Below are 20,189 nucleotides of genomic sequence, written 5' to 3' on the forward strand. Positions count from 1 at the left end.
TAGACATACCTGGAGTTTCTACCTCTGAACCCACAGAGCTGTAAGGCAGTGGTCTGGAACACTCAGAGAAAGTATATTGTGCATTTCTCCCATCTAATAGAAAGTCTTTAAGCAGCTTACCATTTCTAGGTCCTTTTCTAATCAGAACATTTTCTCATTGGAACCACAAGGCAGAGCAGATTTTGTTAGACCCATTTAAATTGGAGAATCAGTATTCCTGCTTATCAGATGAAGAAACGGATATTTTAAAAGGTCCACTGTACTTCCCCATAGCCACCCACTATGCAGGAGTAACCAGAAAGTCAGGCTCCCTACCTCTAAGCCAGTGGTTTTTTTTTTTGTTGTTGTTGTTTTTTGTTTGTTTGTTTTTTTCCTATTGTCCACCTTGGGGTTGGCTTTGGAGGCAAATTTTATTTTGCCAAGAGAACATCTGCTTGGGTTGCTGCCAGGACTTGTTTTTGCCTCTAGGGTATTGTTTGAATTTTAAATTGGACTTTTCCTAATACAGCAGGCAAACACCCTGTAGGGTGTATCATAAAAAATGACCACAGGTCCCTGCTGGTTCTCCTCTCTCCTAAAATGAGGGAAACAGAAGTTAAAGAAAGAAAAAACCTTTGCGGGTGCTTCCAGTATTTAGTTCTAGTGTCCTAGTTCTTTGAAAGTTTTCTGTTGGATGCTTTGGAACTCTACACCCAGCCCTGCACACACACACACACACACACACACACACACACACACACACACATATGTCTGTGTGTGTGTGTATATGTATATATATATGCGTGTATATACATATGTATATATATATATGCGCATATATATATGCATATATATTTTTTTAAGTGAGTGGGTTGCATTTCCTAAAAATTTTCTCCAGTTTACTTCTCTTAATCTGCCTCACCCAATTTAGCATTTAAACATTCATATTTTATTTTTCTATTGTGGAACATACAACTTCTCTCCCCCAGTTGAAGTTGCTGTATTTTATACTTGTTCAATTCTTTACTTAAGCACATCCCAAATATTGAGCAAATAGTCTTAGATAGTTATTGAAGAAAAAACCACATTGGATTATGTTGTCAAAAAATAGATGTCCACTGAAGAAAGGGGGTAGCAGTACACAAGGGTCAGTTTCTCAACATTCTAGTTGTTTGAATGAAAATGAAAAATTTAGAATGTGGTCTACACTTAAATTTCTTATTTTCTTAATTATTATTTCTCCCATTCCACTCTTAACCTGGAAATCCCCAGTTATCCATTGATTTCCTTAACAGCACCCTGCCCCCAACACACATACAGTTCAGTGTTTTTGTAACCTAAATGGACCTTACATTTCATTGCAAAAGATATTCAATTCTTGGGATGCAAGGAATCATGTATAAATAGAGGAAGTCACCTGTTCTTGGCAGATGTAGCTGCTCAGGGAAGAGATCCCAAGTTTCTGGTAGGCCTCAGTTGATCTGTAATGGGAGCAGCACATATGGGCCAGTTTCTCTTAAATTCAGAACCTTAGTTGTTGCTCAGAATGTGATCATAACTATTTTGCTATGATATAGCATTGAAATAAAGGCTTTCAAGAAAGTCAATGCAGAGCTATCACGTATCAGACAGCAATAGGATACTGTAGAAATTGCCAAATCTCCAGGAAATTGACTAACCTTCTCAACAATGCTTATCTCTCAGAAGAGATTACAGAACTCTCAGAGCTGAAAGAGGTCAGAGGGGCCAATTCCTGTGTTGTGAGGAACTGTCATTCAGGCACCAGCAAGCTGTCAAGCTTTTGGCCAACTTTCAGAGTACTCTGCTTCAGAGTACTCAGCCCAGAGATAGGCAGTGTGATAAGAGAAACAACAAATTTGAGCATTTTTCAAATAGGAAATATCCTTCAACATATCTTGAACTAAAAAGATTGTGGAGTTATTAGAAGCACCTGGATGCCATGGTGTTAGGGGCTCTACAGTGCCCATTCAGAAACCATCTGTATATCACAGGTAGAAAAGGCTCAACCTTCAGTGTTGATTGCAGTGCCAAAGATTTAAAGAAAAATCAGTTCACAATTTGAAAGCTGTGCAATCAACGTAGTTCTTTTTCTTTTCTCTTCCAAGATCTATTATGAAATTGTTTGACTTAAGTCAGTGAGGTTCAAGAATTGAAATCTGAGCTATCTTGTTAAAGTTGAATCTTATTGACTTAAGAGGGTATGAAGATGTCCATTGCAATGTTCAATATAGACATAATGGGGGAGACTATAAGGAAAAGGTTAATTTTTATTTAAAAAATTCAAAATCTAAAATAAGTGTGAAAAAATATTGACATGAATTCAGAACAGAATAGAAAGATGCAATCAAATGTCAGAATGGTAGAGTGGGATGGGAACTTGACGATCACTTAGTTCATCCCTTGAATGTTATACATGAGGAAACACTTCCAGAGGGGCTGGGAAGAGGAGAAGCTAATTGCAGGTCCAGTCTACTGACTTCTACCTTAACAATCTTGCCTCTCTATCCATTATATCTCTTTGGAAAGACTCAAGAAAGAGAAAAAGACAGTATATTTCAGGTATCTTCTTTAAGTGCTGGTATGTCAGCTATCTATTGCTACATAACAAACTATATAAAAACTCAACAGTTTAAAATGATAACCATTTATTTCTTCATGGTTCTGAGGGTTTCCAGTTAGGACTGAGCCAACTAAGGCCAGCTGCCTCTGCTCTGCATACTATGTCTAGGTCCATTTGTACATTTGTAGTCAGCTGGCTGGCAGAGGCCTTACTCATATGCCTGGGGGTTGTTGATTGGCTGTGGGTCATGGGTCTCTCCTTAGTAGCCTCACCCAGAGTTCTTTACAACATACTGGCAGCAAGAGAAGGCAAGCTTCCATGCTTTCCAGGCTGGCATCCCATTTTCTCATTGACCAAAACAGCAAGTGGCCCCTCCCAGATTTAGGAGTTGGGGAAATGGTCTCAACTTTTTGATGGAAAAACCATAAAATTGCATTGTAAATGGGGAAATGGAAGAATTTTGTGTCCATATTTTGCAACTGACCACATCTGGCAATGAGATAAATTCTTTGATATGTAATCTTATTCAATCTTAATCAGAGCTCTGTGAGACCAGCAGCGATGATCCCAAGGAATTAGGAAGCTAAGTTTAGGGACTGAGTAGCTCATCTTTCTCCACATAGCTATAAGAGTGATGACTGGGGCTCAGTCCAGGCCTTCAACTTCCCCAATATCCAACATTAACAGAGGGTGTCTGTCAGGAGTCAGCTAAATGCTCACTGGGAAAGTGAGAAGCTCAGACCTTGGAGCCAGGCAAACCTGGGCTCAAAATAATCATCTGTCACTTTCTATTATTCTATCCTGACTGATAGAGCTGAGCTTCTTCATATCTAAAATGAGCATGATTATAATATCTGCTGCCTGGTGTTGCACAAGGCAAGGGTGTGTTCAGAGTGAGCAGCCTGTTTTTTTTGAGCAGAGTTGAGTGCTTATTATTCTTATAGACAGGTGGTAAGACAGGGGGTAAGCTGGGTGCGTTTCTAAGGAAGAAGAGAGAAATGGCACATCCTAGACCCCTGGCACAAAGTGAATGGGGACTTTGAAGGTCTTCAGAATAAGGAGCCTCAAAGTGTAAGAGAGGTGACTTGATATTTCTCTTCCATCTAAGGATCTTCTTGTTTCAAGGGGACAGAGGCTGCATGTAACAGTCATTATCATGTCAGCCCAAGATGCCCAGCTCCCCTTGACCAATTCCATGTGCTACCCCCAACTTCTCTGAACTTTGATGCTAATGGTTTACACCTGCAGGTGGTTTTGGTATAACTCTCATTGCGGGGACTGATTTAGTTTCTCTTAATAACAGCATGAAAACATGACTCTCAGTTCCACTCAACTCTAGACCTTCAAATCTAGAGGTTAGAGAGATACCTGGGCATGTCTAGCATAGTAGGAAAACATGTCATTGTATGGTGGAAGGAACATGGGCTTTGGACTTAAAGGTCTACAACTGAGTAAGCCTCTACCAGGATGAACTTCAGCTTGCCAATCTTTTTTACTTGGTTGAAATTCAGCAAACTTCTTGATGTCTAGAACGTCAATTTCTCCATTTATAGAATGGTCTAGGGTGGACATAATGGCATTGACCATTGAGGGTTAGTCCAGAAACCTGATAGCAGTGAGCATTCAGAATGGGAGCTGTGGTTGTCATGGGCACAGGGATCAGGGGTACTGGCAAGGAAACCCTTCAAAGTCTCTCTCTTTTCCTCAAGACCTGATTGGAGCCAAAAACGCAGCTTTTGCTAACCAGTTTTCTTCTTTGTGTCCTGTGTTCATCCTTGACTGAATTTTTTTTTTTTTTTCCGTTGAGCTCACAATTTCCTAGACCTTAACTAGGTAAGGGTTGTCACATCTCAGGAAAGAAGAGGTGTTAAAATATCCAGAAAGAAAGTGACACATGGCTCTCCTGAAAGCAAAACCATGCTGCAGGGGAAGAATACCAGGGAGAGGGAACGAAAGGCCATGAATTGTTCAACTGGGAGGGAGAGGAAGCCAATACAAAGAGGAATCCCTGAGCCAGCCTCCCCCATATGTTCTCTATGCTCTGGGAATATCCACTGAATGAGAGTGTTGCTCAGAATCGCCTAGTCAAGGGATAAAGAACTGCATCACCCTTGGCTTCTTTTGTCAGAACCAAGGAGATGTTAACAAACCCACTTTTCTAGATGTGTCAAACAGTCCCTCTGGTATAAAAGAGATGTCTAACTAGAAATTTGAGCAATTCTGCCATGTATTACTTTGTACAATTCCTGCATCACCCAGTCCTATATTAAAGGTTTGCATTCTGGGATGGGGATATAGCTCAGTGGTAGAGCACTTGCCTGCATGCAAGAGGCCTTGGGTTTGATCTCCAGCACCACAAAGAAAATAAATATATACATTCTGTTTCAAGGTTGTAGGTGTTATTATAGTTTAGATATGAGGTGTTCCCCAAAATCTCATGTGTGAGAAATATGGGAATTTTCAGAGGTGAGATGATTCAATTATGAGATCTTTAATCTAACCAATGGATTAATACACTGATAGAGATTAACTGAGTGGTAACTGTAGACAGGTAGGGGGTGATGGGAGGTAGGTCACCTGGAGTATATCTTTGGGGTTTATTGTTTTGTCCCTGGTGAACAGAGCTCTCTTTGCTTCCTGGTTGTCATGTCTCAAGCAACTTTCCTATACTATGCCCTTCTGTCATGATGTACTACCTCATCTGGGACCCAGAGCTATGGAGTTGGTCAACCACAGACTGAACTTCTGAAACTGTGAAATAAAATAATTTTTTTCTACTCTACATTGTTGTCAGGTATTTTAGTTACCATGATTAAAAAAAAAAAAAAAAAACTGACTAAAACAGATGTCAAATTGATCTTTTTTGAAAGTGTCCCTTTATTGAGACTGGGATATGGCCACTCAACATCATGTTAAGTATATCGCATAAACACAAAGGGAAGAAGTATTTTTCATGTGGCCCCATTGGGGTAGATCCTGGACCTTTAACAACAAATAGCAAATAGCCCCTCATGAATCAAGTAGCCAAAAATTGGGTAAGAAACAGCAAAGTTCAAGGCCCCATCTTACTCTGTACAAATACCATGCATTCTTTCTTCTGTCATTCTACTTGGTTTTTACCCTACAGCTATTCTGCTGGCTCCCAACCTTGAGAATCCATTTCTTCTTCCTAGATTGTTATTTGAGCCGAATGCAGATTTATCCTCACATTCTCTTGAACATTTCTGGCTACCACCTATTACAGTTGACCTGTCCACACCCAGCCTCCAGCACCCTGTGCCTGTGTCACCAGTGTGGCCAGTCCTCTTACACCTCAAATAGCTGCTCAACCCTGACCTGCCTTGGCAGACGACTTCTCTTTGAATTTCATCTGGTTAATGATCTCGAAGATGAGTTAATTATTCCATAATAGATGCAATATCATAATCATCAGTTATCTTTAAGAAAATTTTATTTTAATTGAAAGTTGGAAACTGATTGTTCCCAGAATTTGCAGTATGTGCTCAAAAGCACCAGCCTCAAAAAATAGGTTCAGATATCCGTTTCAATCCATACACCAAAGTAAAGAGAGCAATGGGCCTCTTCACTGAAATGAAATAAGACCATGTTTCCCTTGCCTTACAAAAGAACATGTGCACTGTGATAGTCTAACATAATGAAAAACTGAGAGGCTGGGACTCTTGAAAACATCGCCAGTGCAGAACTAACCCTTTAAACGTGTCATTAATTATTAGCGTGATTTCTGACATTTTCTAAGAGGGCTAAGAATGTGGTTTTGGCTCAAGAAAATGTATTTCTTGCTGCATTTGCTTTTTTTTTTTTTTTTTCCTACAAGTAAAAAAAAAAGTTCTATTGCAAAAATAACCACTTCTGTAATTTTGCAGGATGTGGAACTGGAGGGAAAAATCACAAAGGTAAGCAGTTTCATTTTTTGTGATTCCCAGTTTATCACTCATATTTTAAGAAAAGAATGCCTCTTAAACAAAGGAACTTAAGCAAGTGCCTGAACTCAACTGCAGCTCTCCCGTGCTGTCTCCCTGACTTGTGTTCCGACATTGTTGTGCAAATCAGCACCAGTTCACAAAGAACCCTGGCTGAGCAATCCACAGCTGGCCTGGCAGTTGTTACCTCCAGGGGTCCCTTTTATGTGGTTTGGACACTCAGGTATCATGAAGGTCACCTCTAGTAGCAGGAACCAAACATGGCCAGGTGGAATCTAACCAGTTTTGGGAATACAGGACAGACATGCTCTGGTGGCAGCAGATAGGAAAGAGTCCCTTCAGTCTAAGGACCACCTAAAATTTCCAAACTCTCTCTGATATGTGGATTCTAACCCACAAAAGGAGGGTGGGAAGAGGAAGAATAGAAATCCATTGGGTTTGACAAAGGGGAATGAAGGGGAGGGAGTGGAAAGGGGAATAAGAAGGATGGTAGAATGAATTGGACATAAATTTCCTAGCCTTGTATTTGAATACATGACCAGGGTAACTCATGTACAACCACAAGAACAGGATCTTAGTAGTGTAAGTTATACTCCATGTATGTACAATATGCCAAAATGCACTCACTGTTATGTATATTTAAAAAGTACAAATAAAAAACAAAAAAAAATTTAAAAATCCAAACTCATCAAAAGAGGGTTTACTAGCAAAGGTCTACCCTGTTAGATGTGCTCAGATCTTGTTTCCACCCACATTCATGGAAGGAATATTAAAACGAAATGGTTTAACAAAGAATGGAAAAACTATGGTGGATGCACAGTGGATCCACACAACACTGGAAGGCCATGTGATCAGATATATCCTTTCCTTTCCTGGGCTTCTGCCAGCATTTGTGAGAGTCTCCTACTGGGTAGGGAGTGAGTGGGGACTGGTGAGCCATCAGGCTCTGCCTGCAGAAGTAAGTGAATAGCAATTACTCTACAGACTGATGATTCTTCTGCAGGGAAACTGTAAGGGTCCCAGTGAGAAGAAGGGGAGGGAGTAATCAAGACAACTCACACCCTGGATGAGTAGCAGGTGCTTCTGACCTATCTGTGGGCCCTTGTGCACACTGGGAAGTGAGAGAAGGTGGTGCTCTTCGGGGATTTGTCCTCTTGTGGGTTCTGAAGCACAGTCTGCAGAAACACAGAGCACTGGAATAGATTGTATAAGGTAAAGTGGAAAGGTAGGCAGTGGTCTGATCACTAAAGTTCTCTTGTTAGATTTAAGGAGGTTGGACCTCATGCTGAACCATTCTTCTAGTCAAAGGACTAGAAGAGTAACAGAATCAGGTCTACGTAGGTAAGTTTTGAGCAAATCTTCCACACGCAGACAGCACAGAAAGATTTGAATCACTTTGAAGATTGTTGTGACAGCTTCAAAGCAATCAAATACCATTAGCCATACCAGTGCAATATGTTTGTCTTACAAAAACACCTGAAAATAATGACTCAATGGTAAGGGCAATCTCTGGAATCTCATTTATTGTTCTGGACTCTAAGAGGGATGCTTTTCCACCTCTTCCTTGTCTGCCTCACCCTAGCTTCATAGTTGTCCCATGTACCTGCAGGACTAACACTGCCACAGGAGTGGGGCCACCTCATTATTTTCTCTATGTGTCCTACCACCTCATGTCTGGAACTCAGTTGTACAGTCAGTCATGGAATGAATAAATATAATGGGGATCTCATGATATTGCAATGGAGTCGAAAAATCTGCATTACCTATAGTATGTTTGTGTTTCACACTGTTACTCCAGAAAAGTGAAAAAAAATTAAAGTTTATAGTTACATTAAGTTAATGTTCATTTATGATTGAAGGAAGGGAAACATTTAAAAATAAATTTATTGTAGCCTAAGTACAGTGTTAAAAAGTCATCAGTAGCATATGGTAATGCCCTCATTTTTCATATTCTCTCACCACTCACTCACTCACACCCAGAAGAGTCTCAGTCCTGCAGATGTCATTCCTGGCCAACACCTGTGATGGTTATGCTGAATAGTCAACTTGTTTAGATTCACAGACTCCTAGGAAATTAGTAAGGCAAACTTCTGGTGGTCCTGTGAGGGTGGTTCCAGAGATGATTGGCATGTGGGATAGCAAGCTGAATGGGAAGACCTACCTTGAGCATGGGAGGCACCAACCAATAGGCTGGGGGCGTGAATGGAGCAAAAGGGAAAAAAGGAAAAGTAAAGGAAGACGTCAGCAGAACATGCAAGCTCAATTCTTCTTAAGCAGGTTCATCTGTCGCTACTGCTGTCACCCCTGAACTTCAGTCTCCAGTTTGACAGTCTTTTAATGAGAACTCAGGAAGTTTCCAGGCCTTCATCTTTGAAACTGAAGCTGCATCATTGGTCCCTCTTGTTCTGAGGTTTCCAGCTTCTTGGACTAAACTTCTGTTGGTCTCCCTGGTTCTCCAGCCTGCAGACAACCATTGTGGGATTATGCAGCATCTTATTGTGTAAACCAATCTAATAAATCCCCTTTCATAATTTTATGTATGTATATACAAAAATATTTTTATATATGCATATGTGTATATATATATGTATGTATATATATATTCTATATTCTCTTGGTTACATTCCTCAACAGAGCCCTAAAGCAGTGCCCTGCACAGATGTGCCATTTAAAACTCTTTCCTGTTGTATTTTTCTATACCTTCTCTATGTTTAGATACACAGATACTTAGTATTATGTTACACTTGCTGATGTTAGTCAGCACAATAACTTGCTATACAATTTTGTAATACACAAGCAATAGGCTCTACTATATAGCCTGGGAGTGTACAAAGCCATACCACCTAGATGCAATATTCAAAGTTGAAATCACCTAACAAGTCGTTTCTCAGACATCTCCAGACTTTTCTCCTCAGGGTTGCTAAGTGACAAAGACCTGTATATTCATCTCTCCCATACTCTCACTGATGGGAAACTTTGGAGGGTCAGGATTATACCTGTGCATGTGTTTGTGTATAAGTGTGCAGGTCTGAATGTGCACCTGTGCCCTTGCACATGTAAAGGTGGGCATGGGGAATTGCTCTGGGAACTCTGTGACTGCGTCCTTAATTCCTGGCAGCATCTACCCTGAGCTAAAAAGCTTCAGAGAGCTGAACATTCAAGCAGTAGTTTGAATATTTGGAGACCTTTTACTGCAAATTTACATACATAATAGGAAATAAAATATCTTTCTTTCATCTATATATATGTTTACATATTTTTATATTTTACTATATATATATATTAATAATATACATTTCCTTCCTATACAAATATATTTGGTAATTAAAAACATGGATCATCTGTAACAATAATGTACTTTGTCAGCACTAAAAGAAAGAAAGAAAGAAAAAAATCCTGTTTACCTGGGTGTAGTCATGTACACCTATCATCCCAGAGTCTCAGGAGGCTGAAGCAATAACACAAGTTCAAGACCAGCCTTGGAAATTTAGCAAGATCTTGATTCAAAATAAATTAAACAGGGCTGGGGACGTAGCTCAGTGGTGGAGTACTCCTGGGTTCAATCCCCAGTACTGCAAACAAAACAAAAATCCCTGTTTATTCACCTCAGAAATCAATAGGTAGAAACATAATTCTTTTTTTTTAACACAACTGGAATTTATGCCTCTCAGTTCTAAAGGCTGGGAAGTCCAGTATTAAGGTGCCAGCACATCTGAGTCCTGGGGAGGCTCTCTTCCTGGCCTGCAGACAGCTGTCTTCTCACCATATGCTCATGTAATGTACTGACACTGCTTCCTTCTCTTCATTTTCTTTTGAAGATGCTAATCCCATCATAGGAGCCCCACCCTGAAGACCTCATCTGACCTTCCAAAAGTCCCACCTCCAATGACCTTCACTTTGGGAACTGTGGCTTCAATAGATGAATTTCAGCAGGGTTGGGAGTGAGGGTCACAAGCATAGTCCATAAATAGTGTAAAATAATAATTGCCACACTAAAAACAGAGACAACACAACTTCCAATAGGCACATGTCTTTTTTCCCTGCAAACCACCTACCTGTTTCCTAATTGTCAAGACAAAGGCAAATTCTTGAGAAGCAACCAGGGTGCCCCCAACTTCCTGTGGGGGAGGGTCACTTGACCCATGCTTCTGCTCTGCCTGCCCTCTGCTTATGTTCGCAGGGAGTGGGTGGGTGGTGGGATTGCAGGAGGGGCCTGCCAGTTGGTACCTGTGACAGTTTCATGACACAGAATCTGGGCCCAGCAGCCAGAGTCCATCCTGCAGGCAAAGCAGCTGTGCCACTCCCCTGCCACCCACTCTTAGCCCCACTTTCCCGAACCAGCAGCCATTTGTGTTCAGTTAGTGTATTCCAAGGGGCCTCTCTCTGGAATTTCCTCTGATTGCATCTCCTGGCTTCCTTCCCCTCCAGCCTCTCCAGATGAACTCCACCTGCTGCTTCCCGGCTGAACAAAGAAGACAGTAAAATGAAAAGGTCAGAATTAGTGGGGCAGCAGCAAATGTTTCAAGGTGACAAAATAGGCTGACCCTCACCTTGAATGAATTAGAAGCTTGAAGGAGCAGTGCCACCAATGCCTTGCCGCTCATAAGGAAAAGGACCTTTGTGTTTTACCTTTATTGTAGTTCATCACCATCTTCAAATCCATGACTTCTCACTGTCCTATAAATAGCATATTAGCCAAAACCAAAATAGTAAAATAAGAATGATCTAATGTTTACGCTCATATTAACAGAAGGCTCTGATGGTGCTCCCCTGGCAGCCTTTCGTCCCTCTTCTTGATGGGACAGGTCAGAGCTGGGGCAGCACATAGTGTCCAGAAATGTGGGGGCTGGCCACATGTGTGGGATCCTTTCACTGCACCCTCCGCTGCAGCTACCCTGCGCCAGTTCCTCCCATTCCCTCCCCTTCCCTCCTCTCCACTCCACTTCATTTCACTTCACTTCACTTCCTTTCCTTCCCAAAGCTCCATATCCTGCACTCATAGGAAGAGTAAATTAATCAATATATGTAGGAAATGTAGGACAGCTCAGTGCTCAACATAGCCTTGATTCTCAGCGTGCGCACATTTGCTATTTATGGTGGGTAAGAAGTCCTGGTGACAGTGGAACAGGGAGGGGAGTGTCCCAGCTCTGAGACCTGCCTGTGCTCAGGGAGCTGCCCTCTATCTGGGCCTGGCACTTAAGGGGGCTCCTTCCCTTGTATTCGCTCTCCTTAGAGATAGAGAAATTATTCCAGAGGTCTTGTGAGCTCATTTGCATACAAGGTCACAAAACTCCTCAGGGGCTGGTGTGGTGTTCAGGAGATGCAGAGCTCACACTCCCAAAAAGTGTGAGCTGCACTGAATCACATCTTGCTCTGAAGCCCCCGTCCCTGTTGGCCTTCCACTCTCTAGCAACTAACCTACTGCTTACTTTCCATTTTCCTTGGCTCTTGAACTTGGTGCTATTTTCCTGACTCAGACTTTAGTTTCTCCCAATAGCAATTCTGGGGTTTAACCAACTCTCCTACCCTGCAAAACTGTCCCCCCCCCCTGGATTGGGAACAAAACCTCTGTTATTACATGGCCCACATGTGGAAAGTAGAAGAAATGATATTTGCAAAAGGCCCCTGATTCCAAGTTTTTCTCTTGTCCACAGTAGTCTGGACTACATCTTTCATCTGTACTCACTGACCTTGGAGTGCTCCATCTGTGGGCTATGTGTAAGAGGGAACAGATGCCAATTCCCTGGACAGTTGACTCCACACTGGCGCGCAGGGAGCTGAATGGATGGGTGATCATGTGCACAGTCTGTTCTACAGCTTTTATTCTCTGTGAGTGAAGCAGTTCCTGGGATGTGTAAACCAGGCACCCAATGTCAGTTTCTGGGAGTAGGAAGCCCCATTCCTTCTGAGAGTCCTATACTTCTTCTGCGTGCTCATTTATTACCTTTTTAAAAGAAAGAGCCATTCATTTTTATAGAAAGGAAGGAAGGAAAAAAGGAGGGAAGAAGAGAGGAAGGAAGGGAGGATGTGAAGGAAGGAAGGAAGGAAGGAAGGAAGGAAGGAAGGAAGGAAGGAAGGAAGGAAGGAAGGAAGGAAGGAAGGAAGGAAGGGAGAGAGCAAAAGAAAAATCAGAGCAGGGAAAAGGATGAAATGCCTTGACAGCTTAGCTCCTGAAGCATGACCCTAAGATGCTAGGAAGAAAATGTGCAATAAAACCTGCTTATACTCCAGGTATGGAAAGTGGCAACTTCAACCATTTGTCAGTTTTTATAACTGCCAAATGGAGATACTAATTTCCAGATTTTAGCTAACACCCAAGGGCAACGGGAGAATGAATGAGCTTGCATTTCTGCAAAGCACTAGCGTGATGGAAGGTGCTATGTCAATAGCTGTAAGAAATATAAATAGTAAGAGCTGCATATTCAGGATGCTTGGGATGTCCCTTTCTGGTGATATATTGACTCAAAATAAATTCTGCTCAAGTGGATGAATGTTTTGAATCTCTCCAAGCAGCAGTGAATGCCACCTTTTCACCAAGCATGGGAGTAGATTGCACTTTCAAGGAGCCATTCTGGTTGATATTTCCTGGTTGTATCCCCAGCTTTTTGGCAATAGCTCTGTGCATATCCAGGACTATGGACCACTTCTATCACCTGATAAGGAAGGGGCAGCACACAATGGTGGATACAAAAGAGGGTAAATATAGTTCTAAAGTGACTCACTTAGGGTCATAATCTGTAGCAGTCATTTGCCCCCTACCTCTTTTAAGGAATAAACCAACTTTCTCTGCTGTAATATAGGGTCAAGGGGAATTGGGAAGATTTGCTTATCTGGTATTTATGGACTTCTATTTCAAACTTTCATACTCAAAAGACACTTGGAAAATGATTTTTGCTTCCACACTTTATCTGTTCACAGCAAATCATTTCAACGTGGACCCTGAATGACCCTAAAATGCATTTCCCTGGACAAGGCAAGCAGAGGGCTCCCTTTCTTTGTCAGGCAGGTCTTTCTTATGTCTAACGTAAAGCTGTTTTCTTGTTCATTAAGTCATTTATTCTAGTTCTACAGATATTGAATCGACCATCATTCTCTTTATATTGTCTTTATTTACTTGCTCAGTCATTGACTCTCTAGTTAGTCTCATCTTGACGTTAAACATTTTCATTCTGTCAGTTGTCTTTTCAAAATGCATTTTCCAGTCTTTATCAATCTCATTGTACAAGTGTGGGTAGCCTCCCAGTCCTGCATACCTTCTGATGAGACTAGGGGGCTCTAGTAATAAAGAGTGCTTGGCTCTGGCTCTATCTGGGGCAATCAGTGTAGTGAATCCTGGCAGTCTCCACCTAGCTGTCCTCTGAGTCCCTCATCTGCCAACCTTCCTGTGGTTTCTTTGTGCTTTTCTCCTAGCTCCAGCATAGGCACTTGTGTCAGATGACTTCAGCACTGCTTGGTCTGCTACTTCAGAGAGCAGGAAGTGCCTGCGGGCTTATGTACTCTCCGCCGTCCAGCAAATAGTGGGTGATCTGCTGGGGCAGGAGAGCTCCCTGATTCCAAGGGAGGACAATCTCAAAGGCCTCACTTACTCTCCAGAGCCCTGCGCAGGGTCAGGTTGAAGTTCCCCAGCACTGGGACTTTTCCTGAGATTGGTCCCTGCTTGACTTCCTGCCCTCCCTTAGAATTTCTGTCATCTATCATTTGCCGGGGGATCCTTGCCTTGGAGTCTGATTCTGGAAAAATACTGCCTGAAACACCTGGATTTTGTGATTTGCTCAGGGTCTCTAATGCTCAATTCATATGACCCTGAGCACATTGTTCACTGTCTCCTGTGCTCACATTTCTTAATTGCATGATTTCTAACATACAGGTAAGATACTCTTGGGAGACAGTACAATTTCCTGATCAGAAGTTAGATCACCTGGAGTCAAAAGGTTGCTTTGATGTTTAACTCTGTGTGCATGTGTGTGTATGAGAAAAAAGAGAAAGAACGAGGAAAGAGACTGACTCTGGGAAAACTCTTTAATTTTTTCTTTTTCTTTTCTTTTAGGTGGTATTAGGGATGGAAACCAGAAGCACTCTACCACTGAGCTACATCTCCAGCCCTTTTTATTTTTCATTTTGAGGCAGGGCCTTGCTAAGTTGTTGAGTCTGGCCTTGAACCAGCAATTCTCCTGCCTTAGTCTCTCAAGTGCTAAGTTTACAGACATACACCACCATATCTGGCAAACTAATATTAATCTACAAAACTGGAACAATGATAATATTGCTTCATAATGGATGAATTGGGGGGTTTAAGTAGAATCCTACATGTAGTATGCTGGTATGAAGCCTGTCGTCAGCATTCAAAATACATGAAATGTTTTGTGCATCATTCTTTGTCCTTTATACTTTTTCCATCAAAGTCTTGGCCCTGAAGGCAGCTGGGGATGTTCCTAGGAAGATTCTATTCCCATTTGGATAGAGAGGCCCCTGTCCTGCTGTCAGAGGCTGTGAACAGGTGGGGAGACTCTCATGCAGCAGAAGGATGCTGTCCTGAACAACCTGCACAGGGACATGGGAGCTGGAAGAGTTGCAGCCCATTCCTGAGGTGAGAGGAGGCAGAGATACCCTGATTTACAGGTTGTGGAATGCAGAGTGATGAGAACAAGCATCTAGCACCTACCTTTGCAGAGGGTCAGCAGAGGATGGCTTTGGCTCCCTGGGGGACAATGAGGAACTCACCTCTGAACTCAATGGTTAAAGCAAAAGTGAAATAATTTCTTCTTTCCTTTGGCTTATTCAGCAAGCAGTGCTTTATAATTAGAGAATTTTTCCAGGGAGGCAATGTCAAAAATTTATGGCACCAGAGCCTGCTTATTGGATGCCCGCACGTAAGAGAAAAAAAGGACAAAACACTTAGGGAAATTAGAAGCCATTTCTAAATTAAATCCCCAGGGAGTCTTTTGAATTTCAATCTGCTGAGGACAACTGCTATTTTTTTTTTTTTTTTCTGTATTTTCCTGTCTGCTTCCTTCGCCCCCAGTCAGGCCACACTTTTCCAGAGATGGCTGAGTAGAGGCTATTTCTGAGCAGGAATGCCTGAGCAGTCACGAAACCAAGAAACCAACGGTGCCTAGAAAAGGTGGATTCCCACTTCACAGAAAGCATCCCGCCTTCAGATCCGTAGGCAGGCAAGAGGCTTGGTTCACTCCACATTTAGCAAGTGTAAGATGCCTTCTTAGATGCTACAGGGAATTAAAAACATAGCTTCTGTCTGGGGAGGGCTTACAACCCAGGAGTGGGACAGAGAAGCAGTTACAAAGCAAAGAAAGAAAGCACTTGGGAGAAATTGCAGAGCAGCAGGAGTTTGGGGGTCAAAGAAGGGGAATGTCCTCTGATGTTAAGGACTGGGGGCCATGCATGACCCTCCCTCCTGGGGTCAGGGGGTGGTCTCCACCTGGTCAGCTAGTTGCCAGGCAACGGAAATGATCTTCTCGTGTCACATTCCTTCCATATAAGAAGTTGGTCATTGAGTATTTGGTTTAAAAACTTTAAAACTCTACAAATTTAGCTGGGGCCATAGCTCAGTAATGACAGCACTTGCCTAGCACGTACAAGACTCTGGGTCCAATCCCTGAGGAAACAAAACTCTACACATACTTGCAGGCACTATGTTTTATTAAATTTTCATTTAACTGTGATAAATTTAAATAATTTCCATGTAAAACATGAAAGAAAATTCTATTTTATTACATCATGAATAGAGAATGTAAGGTTCTAAATCAAGATGTCTTGATTGGCACCTGCCTAGCATGTGCAAGGCCCTGGGTTTAATCCCTGTCATTGAGAAAAGAAGGAAGGAAGGAAGGACTTCGGTTTCCAAATTCAAGTAGGTGATTAACTGGTTATCTGTGGTTTGATTTGGAGAAAGCACTTACCATTTCCATCAGGATTTGAACTAGGACATTACATGTGGATCTTTGTGGATGTAGTGAGGAGGCTGCTCCTCAGGCTCAAATGCTTTCTGGGCGAAGCATTATTTTAAACCAGTTTCTGTGTTCTTTCCTACCTCCCTTACTATGTGCATGTCTAACAAATTTAGTATTTTTAATGATTATATGTAATCGGTTTTCTGATTTTAATTTCTAATTGAATACAGCATCACTATGTTGCATTATTTAGAATAAATCATTGACTCACTAATTCATATTCTTATTGCATCTCACTCTTTGCAAAAATATTAGGTTGATTCATTAAACTGTACTTAATAGATTGAGTTACATAATTAATCATGCAATGGTTTCATATTAAAATTAAAATTAGTTACTAATTTGGAGGAACCACAAAGCTTTCAGACTTGACTTAGTCTTCTGGTTTTTCTTTCCTCTTGGCTGTGGATTTTTAGTTGTCATTTCTGAGTGTGCTTCCTTTTGCATTGATTCAAACTTGCTTCTAAACCTGTTTTCTGATTAATACTGAGAGTTGAAACCAACATGCTTATCTATGTTAAACAGTATTGGGACTGTCATGGATTGGAAACTAGGTGTCTCCCATAGGCTACTAAATCAATGCAAGAAGATTCTGAGGTGATAATTGTGAGAGCCATGACCTAACCAGTTCATCCTAGTTTGAATGGGCTGATGGGTGATAACTGTAGGTTGGGAGGGCATGATTGGAGGAGGTCAGTCACTGTGCCCTGGAAGGGTTTATCTTCCTTGTAGTCCCTTCCCCCTTCCTTCTCTCTACTTCCTGTCTGCCATCAGGAGAGCGGTTTCTAATTTGGAGGAACCACAAAGCTTTCAGACTTGACTTAGAGTGGTTTCCCTCTGCTGTGCCCTTCCATCAGGATGTGTTGCCTCACCTTGGGGCCAGAACAATGGACTCAGTCGACCATGGACTAAACCTCTGAAATCATGAGCCAGAGTAAACTTTCCCTCCTCTAAATTGTGCTTGTTGGGTATGTTGGTCACAGTGACAAAAAGCTGACTCACACAGGGACTAAAGAAGCAAATACAACAACAGCAGCAGGTTGGCTAGGTATTCCAAGAATACCCCTGGAAGGTAAGACTCAACTAAAGATTCTGCTCCTCAAGGTTCACTTTAAGACCCGTCACCCTTCGCTGTGCCAATCAGTAACCAAAATCTTTTTCATAGACTTTGCTCAATGCCAACCAATTTCTAACTTTTCGAGACCTGTTGACAATTACTGAGCTCAGGCCCTAAAACCATTTGCCCTTCTGTGCATCACTAATTCCATCTGGGTGTGGTCTGCCTTTTGTTTGTTGCTGGGGTGCTTTTGAGGGGTTGGGAGTCAGCAGTATCTGGACCATGTTTCTCAGGGTTAAAACCTGTATTCAAGGTGATTTCCAACCTAGGTACACATTTGAATTTTATTAGTAATTTTAACAAACCCCTCTCAGAATAATTAAATGAGAAATTCTGGGCAGAAGGTCTTAGCATTCATATTTTTTGAAGCTTATGTGTGGTGCTCATGTGCCTCCAAAGTTGAGAACCACTGGCAGAGAAGGTTGGCATTTGTTGCTCAATTATTGAAATCATTCATTTAAAAAAAATTTATTTGTTCTACTTAGTTGCACATGACAGTAGAATGTACTTTGATATATCATATGCAGATGGAGTATAATTTCTTATTCTTCTGGTTGTACATGATGTAGAATCCTACTGGTCATATATAGGTACACAGGATAATAGTGTCTGATTCATTCTATTATCCTTCCTATTCCCATACCCCCTCCCTTCAGTCCCCTATACTTAATCTAAAGTAATTTTATTCTTCTGTGGCCACTCCCTTTATTGTAAATTAGCTTCCACATATCAGAAAAAAACATTCCACCTTTGGTTTTGGGGGATTGGCTTATTTCACTTAGCATGATATTCTCCAGCTCCACCCATTTGCTGGCAAATGCCATAATTTCATTCTTATTTAAGGCTGAGTAGTATTCCAATTTGTATATACACCACTTTATTCAATCCATTCATCTGTTGAAGGGCACCTAGTTTGGTTCCATAGTCTAGCTATTGTGAATTGAGTTGTTCTAAACAGATGTGGCTGCATCACTGTAGTATGCTGATTTTAATTCCTTTGGGTATAAACCTAGGAGTGGGATATCTGAGTCAAATGGTGGTTCCATTCCAAGTTTTCTGAGGAATTTCCATACTGCTCTCCATAATGGTTGCACCAATTTGCATTCCCACCAGCAATGTATGAGTGTACCTTTTTCCATATCCTCACCAATATTTATTGTTGTTTGTATTCTTGTCAATAATTTTTTTTTGTACCAAGGATTGAACTCAGGGACACTCAAACATTGAGCCACATCCCCAGCTCTATTTTGTATTTTATTTAGAGTCAGGATCTCACTTAGTTGCTTGGCTTCTCGCTATTGCTGAAGTTGGCTTTGAACTCATGATCCTCCTGTCTCAGCCTCCCAGGTCTCTGGGATTACCCAATTATTCATTTTTAATAAATATTTATCAACTGCCTTTTTACATGCCAGGAACTTCTGAGTGCTGGAAATAAAATATAAACAAGACTTGGCTCCTGGACTCAAGGACTTCTATTAGGGAATACAGAAAGTAATCACAAGATTGAGTATTAGGAAGATGATAAAGATAAGGCATTGCATGGTGGGGGGGTGATTTGAAAGAGACATCCCATGTAACACTGATAGTCAGGTGAGACATAGGAGAAAATGACCTGAGGGCTGAGACTGAGTGACAAGGAGGAGCAGACATGTGAGTGTCTGCGAGGGAAGGACCAGGTAGAGAGAAGGGCAGGGCCTGGATCCTGAATCAGACAAGAGCTTGGATTATTTGAAGCACAGAAAGTAGGTTTGTGCAGCTGGACTACAGTGGGCAGAAGAACACTGGCCCAAATGTAGCTAGGTAGTAACATGGTAAGTATTTGGGATGTTATTGTAATCATCTGAGAAGTCCTGGTGCGGTGTGGGGTCAGGGAAGGCTCTCAATAGGGCAGGCTTCTCACCTGACTTAGCTAACAAGACCACTGGCTGGGGGCTGGCTGCTGCTCAGAGAGTAGAGTGTAGGAAGCAGGGGAGGTGGCTGGGAAACAGTCATTAGTCTGCTCCAAAGTCCAAGAGTGAAAGTATGGTAACCCTGTAAGAGTGGGAAGATCACGTCCAATCACATAGGAGGCAGAGTCAAGAGCACATTCCAACAGTGTTGGGGAGGATAGGACCAGGGAAGGGGTCTCTCAAGAGTGACTCCTTGGTTTAGGGCTAAAACCACCCAGTGCTGCCCATGTCAACACTGAGGAGCTGGGGAAGGGAGTTCAGATCAAAGTTGAACCTGAGACCTGTGTTCAAGGTTGTACATCTAGGCAGGTGCTCAGGGAGACAGCTGCATTTATGAGATGCAGGCAGAGCTCAGAACCAGAGACTTGAACCTAGGAGATGAGGGAGTCATTGGCATTTACATGCATTTACAAACCTGTAGCTGATGGAATCACCTCAGATAAGAATGCAAACAGAGAGCCAAGGTGGGCCTGGGGCTGGCTGCTGAAACATGTCAGCATGCCTCTGGGTTGGCAGCAAATCAGATCTACAAAGGATATGGAAGGCAATTAGCCTTGGAGGAGGAGGAGTTTGCTGTCCTAACAACTAAGGGGACAGACACTGGAAATTATCTATACCCTAGGATGAGAGGAAACCCCTGATCTAGGCAAGGGG

This window comes from Sciurus vulgaris (assembly GCF_902686455.1).
Source record: "Sciurus vulgaris genome assembly, chromosome: 2".
Taxonomy (NCBI): Eukaryota; Metazoa; Chordata; class Mammalia; order Rodentia; family Sciuridae; genus Sciurus; species Sciurus vulgaris.